Below are 22,391 nucleotides of genomic sequence, written 5' to 3' on the forward strand. Positions count from 1 at the left end.
TGCAAGGTGCTGATGGTGCAGAATGTTACAAGCTGCAGCTGCGAATGTTGCAAAATGTTACAAGCTGCAGATTGTGCTGAATGTCACAAGCTGCAGATGTATCCACATGTTGCCAAATGTTGCAAGTTACTGATGTTGCATAAGGTTGCAAGACGATGTTGCAGAATGTTGCAAGATGAAGTTGCAGAATTTTGGAATATGTTGATGGTGCTGATTGTGGCAAGCTGTAGTTGTTGCAGAATGTTGCAAGATGCTAATATTGCTAATGTTGGAAGGTGCTGGTGTTGCAGAATGTTGCAAGATGCTAATATTGCGAATGTTGGAAGGTGCTGGTGTTGCAGAATGGTGCAAGATGCTAATGTTGCAGAATGTTACAAGCTGCAGATGGTGCAGAATGTTGCCTGAAGCTACTGCTGTTGCAGAATGTTGCAAGATTTCGGATGTTGGTGAGTGTAATGATGCGGATGTTGCAAAATGTAATATTGGGTAATGTTAAAAGATGCAAATATTGCAAAATGTTTCAAGCTGAAGATGTTGCAGAATGTTGCAAGATGCTGAAGTTGCAGAATGTTGCAAAATGCTAAAGTTGCAGAATGTTGCAAGATGATGATGTTGCAAGATGCTGCCGTTGCAAGATGGTTCAAGATGCTGCCATTGCACGATAGTGTAGGATGCTATTGTTGCAGAATGTTGCATGATGCTGACGTTAGTGTTGCAAGAATTTGTTCAAGATTCTGCAAGATAAGATGCTAATGTTGCAGAATATTACAAGCTGGAAATGGTGCAGAATGATACGAGCTAAGGATGTACTGGCATGCTGCAGAATGTTGCAAGATGCTGATGTTACAAGATTTTTAAAGATGCTGCAAGATATGATGCCGATGTTGCAAGATGCTGATGTTTTAGTATGTTACAAGATGCGGATGTTGCAGAAAGTTAAAAGCTGTGGATGTTACAAACGGCTGAAGTTTCAGAATGTTGCAAGATGTTGATGTTGCAGAAGGTTGCAAGATGATGTTGCAGAATGTTGCAAGACTAATGTTACAGAATGTTGCATGTTGATGTTGCAGAATGTTAAAAGCTGCAGAAGGTTGCAAGTTGTTGATGCTGTAAGATAAGATGCCTATGTTGCAAGACGCTGCAAAATAAGATGCCGATGTTGCAAGATGCTGCAAAATAAGATGCTGATGTTGCAAAATGCTTATGTTGCATAATGTTACAAGATGCGAAATTTGCAGAAAGTTACAAGCTATTGGTATTGCAGAATGTTACAAGAAGCTGCTGATTTTGCAAGATGTGGATGTTGCAGAGTAATGATGCGGATGTTGCAAAATGTAATGATCCTGATGTTGTAGAATGTTAAAAGATGTGAATGTTGCAAAATGTTGCAAGCTGCAGACGTTGCAGAATGGTACAAGCTGCAGATGATGCAGAATATTACAAGGTGTGGTTGTTTCAGAATGTTGCAAGATTCTGATGTAGAATGATGTAAGATGATGTTGCAGAATGTTGCAAGATGATTGTTGTAACATGCTGATGTTGCAAGACGCTGTCATTGCAAGATGGTTCAAGATGCTGCCGTTTCAATATGGTTCAGGATGCTGCTGTTGCAAGATGCTGCCATTGCAAGATGGCTCAAGATGGTGTAGGATGCTAATGTTGCAAAATGTTGCAAAATGATGACGTTAGTGTTGCAAAAAATTTTCAAGATGCTGCAAGATAAGATGCCGATGTTGCAGAATGTTGCAAGATGCTGATGTTGCAGAATGTTGCATATTTCAAGCTGCAAATGTTGCAGAGTGTTAAAAGCTGCGAATGTATTGGCATGTTGCAGAATGTTGCAAGATGGTGATGTTATGGAATGTTACAAGCTGCTGATGTTGCTGAAAGTTACAAGCTGTGGATGTTGCAAGAGGCTGAAATTGCAGAATGTTGCAAGTTGGTGATGTTGAGAATGTTGCAAGATATTCAAGAAGCTATGAGACAAGATATCAATGTTTCAGAATGTTGCATATGCTGTTGCAAAATGTTGCAAGATGCTGATGTTGCAGAATGTTACTATGGAGGTTGCAAAAGGTTACATGATACGGATGTTGCAAGATTCTGATGTTGCAAGATGTGGATGTCGCATGTTATGATGTGGATGTTGCAAAAGGTTACAAGATGCATATATTACAGAAGGTTGAAAGATGAGGATGTTGCAGAATGTTAACTGCAGATGGTGCAGAATGTTACAAGCTGCAGAATGTTGCAAGATGCTGATGTTGCAGAATGTTGCAAGATGTTGATGTTGCAAGATTTTGATGTTGCAGAATGTTGCAAGATGCTGATGTTGCAGAATGTTAAAAGCTGCTGACGTTACAGAATGTTACGATGCGGATGTTGCAGAATGTTACGATGCAGATGTTGCAGAATGTTATGATGCAGATGCTGCAGAAGGTTACAAGAAGCGGATGTTGCAGATTGTTGCAAGAGGCTGGTGTTGCAGAATGCTACAAGATGCTGATGTTGATAGTTGTTCCAAGATGCCGATGTTGATAGTTGTTGCAAGATGCTGATGTTGCAGAATGTTGAAAGAGGCTGATGTTGCAGAATGTTACGATGCTGATGTTGCAAAATGTTACGATGCAGATGTCGCAGAAGGTTACGATGCAGATGTCGCAGAAGGTTACAAGAGGCTGATGTTGCAGAAGTTTACAAGAGGCTGATGTTGCAGAATGTTGAGAGGATGATGTTGCAGAATGTTGCAAGATGTTTATGTTGCATGATTTTTTAAGATGCTGCCAGATAAGATACTGATGTTGATGTTGCAAGATGCACATGTTTCAGAATGTTGCAAGATGCAGATGATGCAAGTTGCTGTACGATGCTGATGTAGCAAGATGTTACAAGCTGCTGATGTAGCAAGATGTTACAAGCTGCTGATGTTGCAGAATGTTGCAAGCTGCTAATGTTGCAGAATGATGCAGGAGGCTGATGTTGCACAATGTTGCTAGAGGCTGATGTTGCACAATGTTACAGGATGCGAATGTTGCAGAATGTTACGATGCAGATGTTGTAGACGGTTACAAGATGCTGATGTTGCAGAATTATAATGCGGATGTTGCAGAAGGTTACAAGATGCGGATGTTGCAGAATGTTTCGACATGCTGATGTTATAAGATTTTAAGGTGCTGCAAGATAAGATGTCGATGTTGCAAGATGGTGATGTTGCAGAATGTTACAAGATGCGGATGATGCAAAAGTTTACAATCAGCAGATGTTGCAGAATGTTTCAAGATGCGAATATAGCAGAATGTTGCAAGATGCTGACATTAGTGTTGCAAGATGCTGACATTACAAGATTTTTCAAGATGCTGCAAGGTAATAAGCTGATGTTCCAGAATGTTGCAAGATGCTGCTGTTTCAAAATGTTACAAGCCATAAATTATGCATAATGTTACAAGCTGTGGATGTATCAATGTTTCAAAATGTTGCAAGATGCTAATGTTGCAGAAGTGGCAAGATGCTAATGTTGCAGAAGTGGCAAGATGCAAGTCGCAAGATTTTTAAAGATGCTGCAAGATAAGATACCAATGTTGCAGAATGTTACAAGCTGTAGATGTTGCAATGTTACAAGCTGTGGATGTTGCAAAATGTCACAAGATCTTTCTTGCATAATGTTGCAAGATGCCAATGTTGCAGAATGTTAAGAGATGTGGATGTTGCAGAATGTTGCAAGATTCTGGTGTTGCATAATGTTGCAAGAGACTAACGTTAGTGTTGCAAGATGCTGTTACAAAAATTTTCAAGATACTGCAAGGTGCCGATGTTGCAAGATGGCTGATGTTGTAAGATGACTGATGTAATGTTGCAAGATTTTGCTCGACGGCTGAAGTTGCAAAATGTCGCACAATGGCTGATGTTGCAAAATATTGCAAGATGGCTGAAGTTTCAAGATGTTGCAATATGGTCGACATTACAGTTATGTCGCAATATGGCTGGCATTTCAAAAAAGGTTGCAAGATGGCTGACATTGAAGAAATGTTGCCAGATGGCCGACATTGAAAATTTTTTGCAACATGGCTGAATTGCAAAGTGGGTGACTGTGTTATGTTGCAAGATGGATAATTTATCAAGACTGCTTATATGTTTCAACATGGCTGATGTAGCAAGATGGTTGACATTGCAAAATGTAGCATGATAGCTGTTCTTGCAAGATAGCTTGATACATGGCTGATGTTGCAAGATGGGCGATGTTGAAAAATGTTTCAGGATGGCCGATGTTGAAAAATGTTTCAAGATGGCTAACATTTTAAATTATTGCAAGATGGCTGGCATTTCAAAATGGATGAAGTTTCAAAATCTTGCAATATGGTTGACGTTGCATGATACTTGACGTTGCAAATTGTTTCAAGATGACTGACATTGTAAAATGTTGCAAGATGGCAGACATTTCAAAATGGCTGATGTTTCAAAATTTTTGCAATACGGTTGACGTTGCAAGATGAAGTTGCAAATGTTGCCAGATGATTAAAGAGGCAAAGTGTTGCAAGATGGCCAACTTATTCTCACGCATTCATTAGCGAGGCAACGCCACTGCATGTCTTTCGTACTGCTGGCCCTCAATGCCCTGAGATGAAAAAATGTGTTTATGGCAACTAGTTATTTTTTTAAGATATAATTGATGACATAGCAAATCATTTTAACTCTGAGAAATATTAGTCAAAATATGTTGTTGTATGCCAAACATAATTCTTCCAGTTCAGTGGTATACCAAAGGAAAAGTTTTTAGTGATTCACTAAAGAAACAGCAGCATGTAAAAATATTCCAGGACTCTTCGTGGATATACACCATGCGAAAAAAAATCAACTACCTTTGTAAAGATTTCCACCTCATACCAATAAATTCGTTAAAATACCTTAAATTTTTTTTTCTATCAGTGCCACAAATCACATTTCAAAAGAGTAACGTTAATTATCTCATACTAATTACAGCACTAAGGGTATTTGATTCATTTGAAAATTATTAAACTTTAGTCATATAAGTAATTGAATATATCACCTAACTCCATTCACGTTGGTTATATATTTTTTTTTACAATTAGTGTAGCCAAGAATATGAGCTATATAAAATTATAGTTTTCATGGATTATTGATAAATGATTTAACATTAATTTTAAACGAGACACAATACTTCCGTAGTTCATGCAAAATTTGTATATAATGGATAATAGTATGATTTTATTGTTGAAGGAGATATAAAACAATACTTTTATATAAAAACACGAGCAACAAAGACTAATATATGGCAAAACATCTAACTTAAACATTTCTATTCTAAGTGCCAACAGGAAATGTAAATACAGTTTTTGAGGTGCATGTTTGATTACAATCAACTCTACAATAGAGAGATGGTTTATTACGAAATGGTATTACAAGAAGATAGGCAGAAAAGTTAGGAGCATATTAAGTTATATTCAAGAAAGTGCTAAAGCAATATTGCAGTAAAGCTGTGACAAGGAGAGAAAAAAAAGTGGAAAACTAACACAAGTGAAGTTTATACCAGACAAGAGAAAAATGTATGAAATCTGAAAGATTTTAACCATACAACTAGAATATATCATAAATATGTTACTAAAAAGATTCAACAACTCTTATTACAGAGGCTTAAGGCTTATTTTGAAATTCTATATAAATATAATGCAACGACAAAGGAAAAAAATTGAAAATCTCAATTCTGATAAGACACTGGTGGAAAGTTCGCAAGAGTTTGTAAGTAAAAATAACTAGTCTCTAAAGTAATTTCTATTTTTCATAGCTATACAAGAGTTTTTTCTTAAATGAGATTACCCCAGCTTTTGCGAAACAGTAACATTACTTTAAAAACTTTTCCTTTGTATTTTATGTATGGACAAACCACAATTAATGTTGCTAAAATTCATATAAAGTAAAACAGAACATTAATTAATTTAAATGAAAAATTTACTCAATGATGTATAACTATATCAAAGGCTTTATGTATGACAACAAAACAATATATTAACCCTATAAAGAATTAAGTGCCATCTCTTCTTCTCCGCCAAGCGGAAGATGGACAACATAACTTGGTTGATTTGGGGTGATCTCGAACCTTGACGATTCAAACATCTCACTATCACCTCGCCGTCCACAATCAGTCTTTTGTGGACTGAATGGCGAGGAGACAATTTCTTCAGCATGAGAAAGACTGCCATGGCTTCCAAAATGTTGATGTGGAAGGTCTTGAACAGAGAAGACCAAGTCCCTTGGACTTTCCGTTGGTGAAAGTGACCTCCCCATCTTTCCTTTGATGCGTCTGTGTGGATGATGACTGAAGGTAGAGGTGGTTGTAAAGGCACAGATGTCTTCAGGTTCTTGGCCTTCGACCATGGCTTGAGAAGTGATCGTAGTCGAGTTGGTATCTGTCTTCTTAGATGTCTTTGAGCGTTTGATGCGTATCTTCTCCAGACTCCTGACGCATCTTTTACTTGTGCTCTTAGCACCGGGTCTGTCACTGATGCAAACTGAAGGGAGCCCAGCACTCTCTCCTGTTGGCGTCTTGATATCCTGTCGGATTTCAGTAGTATTTTGACAGATCCCGCTATCTCTCCTCTTCTTTTTTGGAATGGAGAGACTGTGACTTTAAGTTCCAATGTATTCCTAGCCACTGAAAAACCTGTGCTGGAGATAGTCGAGACTTTATAACGTTGATCTTGAATCCCAGATGTTCCAGGAACTGGATCACTTTCTTGGATGCTTGCATGCATTCCGTCTCGGATGCTGCCCACACCAGCCAATCGTCCAAGTAGGCTACCACCTGGACACCTTCTAGGCATAGTTGTTGAACGACTACATCTGCAAGCTTTGTAAAGATCCTTGGGGCTATGTTTAGTTTGAAGGGCATGGCTCTGAAGACTTATTTCTTCTTTTGTAGCCTGAGTCCTAGGTAGGAGGAGAGTGGGCGATTGATTGGAATATGCCAATAGGCATCTGACATGTCTATGGAGACTGTGTACGCCCGTTTTGGCAGCAGGGTCCTTGTGTGTTGAAGGGTTAACATTCTGAACTTGTAGTTTTCTATGAACTTGTTGAGTGGTGACAAGTCCAGAATGACTGAGTTTGTCCGAGTCCTTCTTGGAAACACAAAACAGCCTTCTTTGGAATTTGATGGACTTTGCCCTCATTATCACCCGTTTGCTCAAGAGATCTTGGGTATATTCTTCCAGGACAGGGGTGGAGTGTTGGAAGAATTGAGGGAATGATGGTGGAGCTGTCCTCCAGCTCCAACCTAGTCCGTTTTTGATTAGGCTGTGGGCCCAGGGATCGAAGGTCCAGTGATCCCGAAAGCTTCGGAATCTTCCTCCCACCGGAAGCATCTCATAGTTTCGGTTGTCTGGAGGACTTGCCTCCTTAACTGCATCCTCCCCTAGCCCCTCTTCCTCTTGAGGGGCGTCTAGAGGAGCCTCTATTTGACCCTCTACTTTAGGGCGAAAGGTAGTGGTCTGCCTCTCATAGGCAAGAGTAAAGGCTGGTGACTGGGTCGTCATCTGCTGGGGTACCATCTGGTAGGTGGGTTGGGGTTGTGCCACCATCTGGGGCACTGCGGTCATTGGAACTGCAGGAAGTTGTTGTTGTTGTCCGACAGGGCGAGAGGTCGACCTAGGTCTCTTAGTCTTCCTCTTCGGTTGGGGACCCTCATCCGGGGAAGACTTCCTCTTAGCTGACATGCCCCACTTTTGGAGAAGATTCCTGTTCTCCGTGGCAGCCTTGTCGACTACTTCCTTGACCACTTCACTCGGGAAGAGGTCTTTTCCCCAGATATTGGAAGATTTCAGCTTCCTGGGTTCGTGCTTCACCACAGCCGCAGCAAACACAAACTCCTTAAATGCTCTTCTGTCCCCTAACAGAGCCATATAGATCCTTGACCAGCGTTGCCAAATTTGATTTGGTCACGACCATAAACATGTCTGGGGATCTGTTATCACTTGCCATGGCCTCCGAGGTAATCTGGAGGGACAGGGATGCAGCAAGCCTTTCCTTTGTCTCTTGCTCCCTACGCAAGAGAAAGTCAGACAACTTGGAGAGTTTCACTGAACTGGCGTCCAGCAATATCAGCCTCCAACTTCCCAACTCAAAAGGTAAGATTTATTTCCTTCCAGTCTTTTTCGTCCGTAGGCAGAGCTAGGGATAAAAGGTCTACACTCCTCAAGTGTAGAGCAAGGTTTCCCAGATTCTACTGCCTTCATAACTGCTGTAAGCCCTTTTTCCGCAAAGGGAAAGGCCCGTTTAGCTGAAGCAAGAATAGAAGGGTGTTTCTTACTCAAGACTGGCACTTTAGAATTAGTGAAGCCCCTGTCTTTCAAACTGCTTGCCATCAAAGCTTGAGCTTTCCCATGGTCAAGAATTATGACCTCTTTCGGCTCACAGGTTCCGCCTTCAGACTGTCAAAGCAGTCTGGGTAATACTCAAAGCTGGGCCAAAAGTCGACATCATCAATGACCACGGCTCCCAGCTTCTCTGAAATGAAGATCTTCCTGTTTGTAATTGGCATGTACTCTATATGCCTCCAAGGGTTTACTTTGGAACCCGAAGGAAGATCCTTCACATCGAGTCTCTTGTGAGACCCACGAGACGCTGCGAGATGGTGCATCTCTTTCCTCAATGCATCGTCCCTTTCTTCTTTTTGCTTACGAAGACTCTCCATCATCGTCATGAGACTAGCCAGGGCTTTTTCCATTTCGTCAGATGGAGGAACAGAAGACGTAGAGGGCACTGGTTCTGGGGCTGGAACAGACGAAACGGACTCCGATTCGACGTCATCTTCTTCAGTCTCAGGAGCCAAGCTAGACTCCTCTTCTTGACCTTCCACAAGAAGGTCCTTCTCGGTCTCTTCCGACACCCCTGACATCCTATCATCTTGATGGATGTCCTTCATCGCTATTCGGGGTGAAGATTGCTAGGTGTCGTATCAAGATATACGTCCCCTGGTATTATGCGATATCCTTGAGAGATATTTTAAGGATATTCATGCCAGGAGTTAGAATTCTGGAAACCTAAAGGCAAATTCTCTGGGAATATTACTGTAGTCAAATATAACCTAGGAAGCTACTTAAAGGAACCTTCCATCAGGACGACATGGCCTGAGCCCAAAAACCTAATACAAAATAAGCATGCACATCACTCTATCTACAGTAATGTTGAGTACTGTGCTATTTTGTATACACACTGTACGATATCATCGAAAATAAATATTAAAGAAAAAGCAAAAGCAACAAAACTAACCATATTCGTAGGAAGTTGTACCCCGAGTAACATCTCGCCATGACTGATGCAATTCTAAGGCAGTTATTAACTTGTAAGCTGTATGCACTTGTAACACAGGTACAGTGCTGTACATGTACAATGCGTACTTATAACTATTATTGATATACACAACGAAATACAGTAGTATAAAAGTTATGATATAACTTACTGTATAATATTTTACAAAGAGGCACAGTTGACGAGATGGAAGAAAAGGAAAAGCTGTGCGGTTACAAATAAATGGATGATGAAGGAATGTATCTGCACATCCTGGGATGTCTACGTAGACAGCGTATCACTGCTGTAAATAAAAAAAAAAAGAGCAAGATATAACAGTACTATCACTGGAACTGTCAAATACATTTACTTCCTGACACTACTGTGCGTATCCCAAAGTTAGATTAACAACTTAATATAAACTTCTTAAAATTTTCATTTATGTACTGTAATTATATAGCATCAGCTCTACAATGCAAGATACAGTAATAGGAAAAGGGTTTGCAAGAAAATGTGGTAGAACATAGAAAAATTACGAACAATGTCTAATGGAGAGAAAATTATTGTTTTACAAATATAAGAACAAAAGGGGATTACGGTGCTACTAGCTGGATATTGAAAACCTGTAGAAAAAAAGACCTTTGAAAATCTATTACAAAGAAAAAAGGTAATCATAGTCACACAAGATAAAATTATGTAAAGTATAAAATAATCATACCATACACAAATCTTTTAAACCATGCAACTGAAATATGTTAAGTATGTTGGTAAATAGAATTAACAATGCTTATAATACAGGCTTGATGCTGGTTTTGAAAAAATAAAAAATTAAATATGGAAAATAACGCAACCAGGGAAATCTCAATGCTGACAAGGTTCTGGTAGAATATTGACAAGATGTGGTTGGTAAAAATAAGAGTTTTCTGAAGTAATTTGTATCTCCCTTATTTGTGTAAAAAGATTAGAGAATGAATTATCCTAACTTTTGCAAAACAGTAAACTTACTTTAAAATGACTTTTGTATTTCTTGTAAGAACAATCCACAATAAATTGCAAAAATAATATAAAAAGAAACCAAAGTATTAACTAAAAGTAAATGATTGAGGTTGACTGCATTAAAGCTTAATGTATGCCAATACAACAATATATTAATCCTGAAAAGAATGAACTCGAATAGTTATACATTATAAAATTCAAAGAATTCTTAGCAGCAATACTAATAGATTATTTCATTTAATTATTTACAAACCTGATTAAGCCAGCTTCAATATATTCAAGATAGCTCATATTCATCCATTTGAGAAACCCGATTACACCTATTAATTTCGTATAGCAGATGTGCAACATAGTTCAATTAAAGCTGTGTAACTGCTATTTTAATAAGTGTCGAGGTTCAAAGGGTAATGTTATTTTAGTAAAATCTACGCTAATGTACGAATAAACTAGACTATTTTAATAGCATAGATCATGAAGTTCAATAGCACATCATCTACAAGAAACTACATAAAAAAACGGTTCATCCAATTGTGCTCTGGAATTCTTTTTGGGGTCCGGTGAAAACCTACCAGGCAAATTTGGTCAGAACTCAGAAAAGTTTAATCGCAACACACCCTCTTGAAGTCAGTGATTATGGTAATTCTTGTAGTTTATTTTACCCTTGCCTTTTCTATTTTCCTAAATAATTTGCCCTATATTACATAGTATTAACGTTTAGTGGATACAGGTGCTCATCGAGCTCTCTCTCTAACAAGCCTGCGACAAGATAAAACAAAAATCATAATATACGATTACTAATTAATAAATTCATTTTACAGTTCATAGACTGCACTTGTTGCACACTAGAGATGGGGTACATTGCCCAAGTAACAGTGGATATATCGTCGGTGTTTAACATTGCCAGGTGGATCCATCACCTTTATTGCACATTTCAGTTTGAGTATATCACTCACTGATCAAAATGCACTATTATTATTATTATTATTATCATTATTATTATTATTATTATTACAAGCCAAGCTACAATCCTAGTTGGAAAAGCAAGATGCTATAAGCCCAGGGGCTCCAATAGGGAAAAATAGCCCACCGAGGAAAGGAAATAAGGAAATAAATAATTGACGAGAATAAATTAACAATAAATCCTTCTAAAAACAGTAACAACATCAAAACAGACATGTCCCATACAAACTATTAACAACGTCAAAAACATATGTCATGTATAAACTATAAAAAGACTCGTGTCAGCCTGGTCAACATAAAAACATTTGCTCCAACTTTGAACTTTTGAAGTTCTACTGATTCAACTACCCGATTAGGAAGATCATTCCACAACTTGGTCACAGCTGGAATAAAACTTCTAGAATACTGTGTAGTATTGAGCCTCATAATGGAGAAGGTCTGGCTATTAGAATTAACTGCCTGCCTTTTATTACGAACAGGATAGAATTGTCCAGGGAGATCTGAATGTAAAGGATGGTCAGAGTTATGAAAAATCTTATGCAACATGAATAATGAACTAATTGAACGACTGTGCCAAAGATTAATATCTAGATCAGGAATAAGAAATTTAATAGACCGTAAGTTTCTGTCCAACAAATCAAGATAAGAATCAGCAGCTGAAGACTAGACAGGAAAACAATACTCAAAACAAGGTAGAATGAAAGAGTTAAAGCACTTCTTCAGAGCGGTTTGATCACCGAAAATCTTTTATGATTTCTCAATAAGCCAATTGTTTGTACAATTGAAGAAGACACAGACCTAATGTGTTTCTCAAAATTAAATCTGCTGTCGAGAATCACACCTAAAAATTTAAAAGAATCATATAAAGTTAAAGAAATATTATCAATACTGAGATCCGGATGTTAAGGAGCCACCGTCCTTGACCTACTTACAATCATACTTTGAGTTTTATTAGGATTCAACTTCATACCCCATAATTTGCACCATGCACTAATTTTAGCTAAATCTCTATTAAGGGATTCACCAACCCCAGATCTACATTCAGGGGATGGAATTGATGCAAAGAGAGTAGCATCATCTGCATATGCAACAAGCTTGTTTTCTATGCGAAACCACATGTCATGTGTATATAGTATGAAAAGTAATGAGCAAAGAACACTACCCTGTGGAACACCGGATGTCACATTCCTATATTCACTATGGTGCCCATCAACAACTCCTCTTTGAGATTTGTTACTTAAAAAATCAATAATATTGCTAAGAAACGACCCGCCCACTCCCAACTGTTTCAGTTTGAAAACAAGGGCCTCATGAGTAACACTGTCAAAGGCAGCACTAAAGTCAAGGCCAATCATACGAACTTCCCGACCACAATCAAGGGATTTCTGTACAGCATTGGAGATTGTAAGAAGGGCATCACATGTACCAAGGCCTCTACGAAAACCCAATTGCAAACTAGGGAATAGAAGATTACCTTCAGCAAACCTATCAAGACTTTTTGCCAGAAGACGTTCAAAAAATTTTGATGATATGGAAGTTATGGAAACTGGGCGGTAATCAGTGGGACTTGAGCTACCACAAACACATTTACATAGAGGAGTAACATTACCCATTCTCCAGCAAGTGCTAAATGCTCCTCTTCTTGCTAACTTGCGCAAAATAACAGATAACTTCGGAGCTAAGAAATCTGCTGTCTTTATAAAAAACAATGGAAAAATACCATTTGGGTCTACACCTCCATAAGCATCAAGGTCCATCAACAGTGCTTTAATCTCACGAGATCGAAAAGCTAAACTAGTTAGTTTAGCCTCAGGAAAACAGGAAAGAGGAAGTTCAACTTTTTCATTACTCTGTTTACTGTCAAAAACATCAGCCAAAAGGGTTGCCTTTTCCTTTGGACAGTGAGTGACTGAGCCATCTGGTTTAAGTAAAGGAGGAACTGTTGCATCTACACCAATGAGTGCAGATTTAAGGGTAGATCACCATTTATGTTCCTGAGTTGTACCAGAAAGTGTTTTTTTTTATGGTTAAATAGTACTCCTTTTCAGTTGAGGCATAAACACTCTGAGCAAAAGCTCTAAGCTGAGTATAGTTGTTCCATGATCTGTTACCCTTCCAAAGATAATAGGCCTCCTGCGTAATTGTAGTAATTTCACATTGCACTTAAATACACCACTGTCGTTGCACATTGCCAAGTGGTTACACCACCATCATTGTAGACTTGCTACTTCATTCATTTTATGTTGCAGTGTGTTTACACCACAGTTCTTGAACATTGTAGAGTGGCTGTATCGCTGTTGTTACACAATGCAGTGCGGATACATCACTATCATTATGTTTTGCAGTATGCACAGTACATCATCGTCGTAGTAAATTGCAGAGGGCACAATGCTGCTATTCCAAGGTGCAGAGTGAATATATCAGCAGCATTACATTTTGTACATTGGTATATTACAGTCATTGCATGTTGCAGTATAGCTATATTGCTATTATTGCCGAGACGATTAGAACAGTCATTGCAGTGTGCACAGTCGGTCCCCCTTATTTGCGGGGGTTAGATAACACTCATCCATGAAGATTGAGAATCTGCGAATATCAAGAATCTGTGAAGATCAAGTATCCGTGAATACTTAGTGCTCTAAGGTGGGCCAACTCTTAACCAACCTACTCCCTGGCCATTGCTGAGCGTGGTCGACTAACCCAAAGTTCAGTTTCTAATGTATTAGCATTGTCATCGCATACGAACACAATTCAAGCCACTGTAAACTGGTGTACTGTACGTGGAGTACTCTTTTTATTTTGAGTCTTGCTACACTTATAATAACAACTAAACACTCGTTTATGTCTAAGAAATATATGTACAGTACTGCCACTTAAGTACAGCTTTATTATCAAAAGGGAGATGACATATCACTCTTAAAGTGTTGGCAAGGTTAACATACAATACTACCAACTCGTCACAATAGGAACATACGTGCTATTGTATTTACAATAATGTTGAGTACGGTCATAATTTTGTATACATACTGTACAGTATATCATTGAATATAAATATCAAAGAAAAATTAACAGCGACAAAACTAACCATTTTCATACAGAATTGTTCACTATAACATCTCGTGATGAATGATGCAATTCTTAAGAGTCTACTAGATGGTGGTTGCGTTCATTTTTAACATGTATACGTACATACTTTTAACATGGTAACAGCGTTGTACATGTACAATTTAAACTTTAACAACACTTAATAGACACAGCATAATACAGTAGTATTAAAAAAAAGGTTTTGACATTATGGTATAACTTACCGGAAAATATTCTACAAAGAGGCATAGTTGGCGAGACGGAGAAGGACGAGCCGTGCAGTTACAACTGGACGAACTACGTAGGAACGTAACTACACATACTGGCACTGCTATGTAGAGAAGTTATCACTTCTGTTAAAAAAAAAAAAAAAAAAAAGTCAATATAGGACAGTACTAATAATGGAACTGTAAAGTAAGTCATGTACTTCCTGACACGGCAGTACACATGCCAAAGTTACGTGAACTTATATACATTTGTAAAAAGTTTATAATAACTTTTACTCTATAATTATAGCATTAGCTCTAGAATGTAAGATAGACTATTAGCGAAAGGGTTTGCAAGAAAATGCAAGAATGTAGACATCTACGAATAACGTCTCATGGGGAGAACACGATTGACTACAGTTATACTAGAACACAATGGAAAAAAAAGGAAACAAAAAAGTGGTACTAACTGGATACTGTAAACCAGTGACAATAAAATTAAAACTCTTACTAAAAAGAAAAAAAATAAGTTAATCATAACCAGACAAGAGACAATTATGTAAAGTCTAAAATATACCATACACACTCAAATCGTTATACCATACAAAACTTAAATATGTCACAATTATGTTAGTAAAAAGTTCTAAAATAGATGCTGATTAAAAAAAAATAAAAAAAAAGATGGAAAATAGCACAACGAGGAGCGGAGACGGAAGAGATAAGATCAAAAAAAGGAAAATCTCTATGCTGACAAGGCTCTGGAAGAAAACCGACAAAATTTTGCCGGTAAAAAAATCACTTTCTAAAGTAATTGGAGTCTTCCTCGGCTATGTAATAGAGATATTAAAAATGGGGTTAACCCAGCTTTTGCAGAACAATAAGCTTACTTTGAAATGACTTTTACTTTTTGTGTAAAAGCACAGTCAAAATTGCCAGATATAAAAAAAAAATCAAGCATTAACTAAATCATCATCATCATCTCCTCCGACGCCTATTGACGCAAAGGGCCTCTGTTAGATTTCACCAGTCATCTCTGTGACCTTTCAATTCTATACTTCTCCATTCATATCTCCCACTTCATAGGCCTCAGCTATGTAGGCTTGGGTCTTCCAATTCTTCTAGTGCCTTGTGATGCCCAGTTGACATTTTGGTGTAATAATCTTTCTAGGGGAGTGCTAATGCATCCCTAAACCATTTATTAACTAAAAAGACGTAAATGATTAAAAAGTTTACTGCATTAGAGCTTAATATATAACAACAAAACTATATATTAATCCTAAATAAAAAATAACTCAATTGTTATGAATTAAGAGTCCCAATTATGTTAACTTTAACTTATTCATGGTATATAGTATTCTACCATGTAAGAAACCTGATTACGCCTATTAATAATTTCGTAGAGCGGATGTGCAACATAGTTCAAGGAAAGCTGTGTAACTGCCATTGAAATAGGTGTTGATATTCAATGAGAATTTTAGTAAAATCTAGGCCAATGTACAAAGAAACCACAAGGCTACATTGATAACAAAGATCATAGAGTTCAAAAGCACACCATCAACAATAAGCTACATTGGAAAAAAATTGTGATCTAGAATTCCTTTTGGAATTCGGTGAAAAACTACCAGGCAAATTTAGTCAGAACTTGTCTTAATCATAACATAACCTCTTGAAGTCTTTGGTTATGGTATTTCATGTAGTTTATTTTACCATTGCCTTTTCTATTTTATTATAACTTGCCATATTTTGCATAGTAATTACATCTACAGGATACTGGTGCTCAAAGACCTCTCTCTAATAAGCCTGCAACAAGATAGAAAAAAGTCCTAATATAAGAGAACCGACTAATAAATTCATTGCAATATTCATACATTGCACTTGTGCAATGCCGGTGGGGTACATTGCATAAGTTGCCGAGGGTCCATTGCCGATGTTTAACGCTGAAGAGTGGATGCCTTACCTTCATTGCACATCTTAGTGCGAGTATATCGCTCAACGATCAAAGTGCATAAATTGCGGTAGTTTTACATTGCAGTCAAGATATGACCTTCGGTACACATTGCCATGGAGATACACCACCATCATACACTTCAGTCACTGTAAACTAAGTGTATTTTATGTACAGTTCTCTATAAAATTATTCATAACACGAGTCATCACCACATTTATAATAACAAAACGCATTTGTTTCTATCTAACAACATTTGCTGATACGGTATTGTATATTACTGCAATATATGTACCGTACCATCACTAAAGTAGATCTTTATTATTTATGGTGAGACGACATACCACGGTTAAGTGTTGGCGAGGTCGACTCTCAACCCTACAACTCTTTACAAAAGAAGCAACCACAGTAATGTATCTACAGTGTCAGTACTGCCAAGTACGATGCTAATTTTGTATATGTACCATATACTATATTTATCATTGAACAAACATTAAAAGTAACAGCAGCACAACTAGCCACTTTCTTAATTATTTATACATAGTATTCTCTCGTGATGAATTATGCAATTCTTAAGGTGTCGACTGGTTGGTGGTTCCGTCCATTAACTTGTATACCGTACGTATTTTTAATACAGGTACAGTGCTGTATATGTACAATACGTACTTATATCAATACAGGTAAAAGCTTTGTAATACAGCAGAATCTTTTAATATGATATAACTTACCGGAAAATAATATACAGAGAGGCACAGTTGGCGATATTGAGGTGGACAAGCTGTGCAGTTACAAATGGACGAACGATGAAATGAACAAAGAAGGAATGTAACTGCACATCTTGGCACCTACACGTGGACAAGTTATCACAGCTGTAAATAGAAAAAATAGTAGAGTATTAATAATAGAACGGTAAAATAATGATGTACTTACTGTCACTACAGTACGTATGCAAAAGTTACGTTAACATAGATTTTTTTTTTTAATTTTATAATAAGTCACATACTGTAGTTATAACATAAGCTCTACAATGCAAGAGAATAATAGCGAAAAGATTTGTCAGAAAGTTTCATAGAACGTAGAAAAGTTACGAACAATGTCTAATGGGGAGAAAATGATTAACTAAAGTTATATAAGTGAAAATGAATAAAGGGCCAAAGAAATGTGCTACTGACTGGATGTTAAAAAAAAAATAAAGACTTTAAAAGCTATTGCAAAAAAATCTAATCATAATCAGCCAAGAGAAAAATATGTAAAGTCTATAAAAGAAATATACGTGTACACACAAAGCATTATACCCTGCAACTAAAACATGTCACAATTATGTTGATAAGAAAATCTAACAACACATAATACGGAGGCTTGATGCTTGTTTTGAAACAATACATAAGGAAAATACCGCAACGGTGAGCGAAAAAGAAAGCAATAAGACAAAAAAAAAAAAATCTTAATGCTTACAAGGCTCTGGAGGAAAATTGACAAGATTGTGTTGGCAAAAATAAAATTTTCTAGAGTAATTTTTATTTTCCTAAGCTATGCAAAAGAGATTTTTCAAAAGGGATTATCGCAACTTTACTTTAAGATTACTTATTTATTTTAGGTAAGAACAAACCATAATAAAGATTACCAAAATGATATAAACAAAAACCAAAGCATTAACTAGATAAGAAAGTAAACTATCAAAATGTTGACTACATTAAAGCCTAATGTATGCCAATAAAACTAAATATCAATCCTGGAATGAATGACCTCAAATTGAATTATAAAGATTAACGAATCCTTCACAGAAATGTTAATATATTTCATTAAATAACTTCATTTAGATACCCGATTATGCAAGCTTCATCTTTATGGTAGATCATATTCAACCATTTGAGAAACCTGCTTATGCCTATCAATAATTCCGCACAGTGAATGAGCAACATATTTCAAGAAAGCTGTATAATAGGTGTTGAAGTTTAAGGTCAAGAATTTTAATAATATCTAAGCCAATGTACAAGAAACTATGAGGCTGCGATCAGGAATTTCAATTACACACCATCAACAATTAACTACATGATTAATAATAGTCAAGTCAGTAGTGCTCTGGAATTCTTTTTGGGGTCTGGTGAAAACCTACCGGGAAAATTTGGTCAGAACTCTTAATCACAACACACCCTTTTGAACTCTGTTTATGGAAAGTTTATGGAATTTCGTGTAGTTTATTTTAACATCGATTTTTCAATTTTCATATATAATATCATACTTTCAATAGCATTTATATCTACAGGATACTGGTGCTCAGACCTCCCGGGAACAAGACTGTGCCAAGACAGTCAACATTCCTAATGTAAGAATGCAGACTAATATATTCATTGCACTATTCAAACATTGTACTTCATACACATTGCAGACTGGATACACTCCCAAAGTTGCAGCGAGTAAATCACCGTTGTTTTGAAGTTTCCAATTAGATACATCACCATCTTTGCACATTTCACTGCGATTTTATTGCTCTATGAACCATGTGCATAAAATGCAGTCATTCCACATTGCAGTTAATGCATCACGGTCGTTGCATATTGCCAAGTGGTTACACCACCTTCATTGCAGACTTTGTACATCCAATCATTTAGCATTGCATTGTGTATACACTGTATTCCTGTTGTTCCACAAGGCAGTGTGGGTACATCACTATCATTGTGCTTTGCCATATGTATATCGTCATTATAATAAACAGCAGGGGTTACATTGCTCCCATTCCAAAGTGTAGAGTTGGTACATCAGCACCATAGCTCTCTGTAGATTGGTATATCACAGCCATTGCATGTTACAGGATAGCTATATCACTGTTATTGCTGAAGGGATTGTATCTTTATTGCAGGGTGTAGTAGGCCCTCATTATTCACGGAAATTAAGTAATAGACACCCGTGAGATTGAGAGATGAGAATATGGGAAGATCAAGTATTTGCAAAAACTTGGTTCTCTAGTGTGGGTCAACTCATAACCTACTAACTTCCTAACAATTGCTGTGTGCGATCAACTGACACACTTGGTAACTTTCTATACTATGCTATATAGTTTTCACGTTTCTATAGTAGTATGGTAGTTCATATTATTTTTCAAGGTTAATTTTATAATGTGTTAGTGTTGTAATAGCATATAATATAAACACTTCACTCGCTGAAAAACTGATGCATTGCACGTAGGTAGTAGGTTGGCCTGGGCACCAGCCACCCGTTGAGATACTAACCCTAGAGAGTTATGTGGTCTTTAGACTGGCCAGACAGTAGTACATTGGATCCTTCTCTTTAGATATGGTTCATTTTCCTTTTGCCTATACACATACAAACACACAGAATAGTCTGGCCTATTCTTTAGATATTCTCCTCTGCCTAATATACCTGACAACACTGAGATTACCAAACAATTCTTCTTACTGCACTGTAATTGTTCAGTGGCTACTTAACTCTTTCTAAGGGTAGAAGAGACTCTTTTGCTAAGGTAAGCAGCTCTCCTAGGAGGACACTCCAAAATCAAACATCGTTCTCTAATCTTGGGTAGTGCCATAACCTCTGTACCATGGTCTTCCACTGTCTTGGGTTCGAGTTCTCTTGCTTGAGGGTACATTCGGGCACACTATTCTGTCTTATTTCTCTTTCTCACGTTTTGTTAAAGTTTATTTTAGTTTATATTGGAGATATTAATTTTAATGTTGTTGCTCTTCTTAAAATATTTTATTTTTCTTCGTTTCCTTTCCTCACCGAGCTATTTTCCCTGTTGGAGCCCCTGGGCTTATAGCATCCTGCTTTTCCAACTAGGTTTGTAACTTAGCAAATAATAATAATAATAATAATAATATTATCATTATCATTATCATTATTATTATTATTATTATTATTATTATTATTATTATTATTATTATTATTATTATTATTATTATTATTAACAGTTCTCTAAGACAACGCAACACTTGTAATAATGAAAAATGGATGTTTTTGTCTAATAAGACTTCCTGATAATGTAGTGTATATTACTGTAATGTATGTACAGTACTATCACTAAAGTCGACTCGACCCTACAACTCCATACAAAAGAAACCTACTCAGTACTGTACCTACTGTACTGTTAAGCACAGAGCTAATTTTGTATACGTACTGTACACAATAATCATATGCAATGATAAATATAAAAGAAAAGGTAACAGGGACACAACCAATTTTGCAAGAAGTTATACACAGTAACATCTCTTGAGGAATGGTACTGTTCCTAAGGCACAGACTGGTTGGTGGTTGCGTTCATTACTTGTATACGGTACACTTTTAATACAGGTATAGTCCTGTACATGCACAATAGGTACTTACATGAATTGAGCTGTACTGTACTGTATATGTATGAATATTTGTAAAAAAAAAAAAAACTACAGCAATTACTTATACACGTATTTTACGAATACATTTACAGTACTGTATATGTACAATACGTACTTATATCAATACTGTTAATATACACACTGTAATACGAAAAAAAAGACAGTTCAGATATTATGATAAAACTTACCGGAAAATATTCCACAAATGGGCACAGTTGGCCAAGATGGAGGGGAACAAGTCGTGCAGTTACAAATGAACGAACGATGGAATGGACGATGAAGGGACGTAATTGGACAGCCCGACATCTGCGTAGACAAGGTATCAATGCTGTAAACTGCAGTTGATAAGAAAGTTAATACAGTACAGTACTAATAATGAAATAGTAATATATATTAAATCCTTACTGACACTACAGTACATAATTATGCAAAAGTTATATCTTAAATGCAAATTTTAAAATGTCTTTATATTACGTACTGTCATTCTAGTTTAATTGAAATTTACACATCTATTTTTATTGAATTTACACGACAGTAATTAATCTCTACAGTACGCTATCTTTTACAAATTTTTTAGATATGTAATCTTAAGATTCTGGTACAAGGGGAGGATGATCGTCTACGTCATCTCATCACCAACCTCCACTGAGGTTGCTGGGGGAAGGATTGCTGGGTTTCGCATTTAGGAGATTCGGGGGCTTGGTGGTTGGAGGAGTAGGCGACGGCGGTTCAGTGGTTAGAGGAGGCGGAAAGGCGGCGACGGCGACTCGGTGGTTGGAGGAGGCGGCGATGGTGGTTCAGTGGTTGGAGGAGGCGGCAAGGCGGCGACGGCGACGGCAGTGAAGGCGACTCGGTGGTTGGAGGAGGCGGCTATGGCGGTTCAGTGGTTGGAGGAGGTGGCAAGGCGGCGACGGCAGTGAATGCGACTCGGTGGTTGGAGGAGTAGGCGACGGCGGTTCAGTGGTTGGAGGAGGCGGCAAGGCGGCGACGGCAGCGAAGGCAACTCGGTGGTTGGAGGAGGCGGCTATGGCGGTTCAGTGGTTGGAGGAGGTGGCAAGGCGGCGACGGCAGTGAATGCGACTCGGTGGTTGGAGGAGTAGGTGACGGCGGTTCAGTGTTTGGAGGAGGCGGCAAGGCGGCGACGGCAGCGAAGGCGACTCGGTGGTTGGAGGAGGTGGCAACGGCGGCGGCTACGGCGACTCGGTGGTTGGAGGCGGCGGCGGTGACGGCGACAACGTGGTTGGAGGAGGCGGCAACGGCGGCGGCTACGGCGACTCGTTGGTTGGAGGAGGCGGTGACGGTGGCTATGGCAACTCGGTGGTTGGAGGCGGCGGCAGTGACGGCAGCTCGGTGCTTGAAGGAGGCGGTGATGACGGCAGCTCGGTGCTTGGAGGAGGCAGCGGTGACGGCGACTCGGTGCTTGGAGGAGGCGGCGACGGCGGCGGCTACGACGACTCGGTGGTTGGAGGCGGCGGCGACGGCAGCGGCTACGGCGACTCGGTGGTTGGAGGCGGCGGCGACGGCAGCGGCTACGGCGACTCGGTGGTTGGA

The 22,391-nt window shown here is 38.2% G+C and overlaps 1 long non-coding RNA gene across 1 annotated transcript; it reads right to left on the bottom strand.

The window, feature by feature from the left end:
* Nucleotides 1-14,123: 14,123 nt before the first annotated feature.
* LOC137649670 (uncharacterized) lies at nt 14,124-22,324 on the bottom strand. Its single transcript, XR_011045817.1, has 4 exons — nt 21,481-22,324; nt 21,029-21,175; nt 17,220-17,360; nt 14,124-14,693 (listed from the first exon to the last, which is right to left on the bottom strand). It is a non-coding gene; the product is annotated as an uncharacterized lncRNA (long non-coding RNA).
* Nucleotides 22,325-22,391: the final 67 nt, after the last annotated feature.

Source organism: Palaemon carinicauda, chromosome 11 (assembly GCF_036898095.1).
Source record: "Palaemon carinicauda isolate YSFRI2023 chromosome 11, ASM3689809v2, whole genome shotgun sequence".
Taxonomy (NCBI): Eukaryota; Metazoa; Arthropoda; class Malacostraca; order Decapoda; family Palaemonidae; genus Palaemon; species Palaemon carinicauda.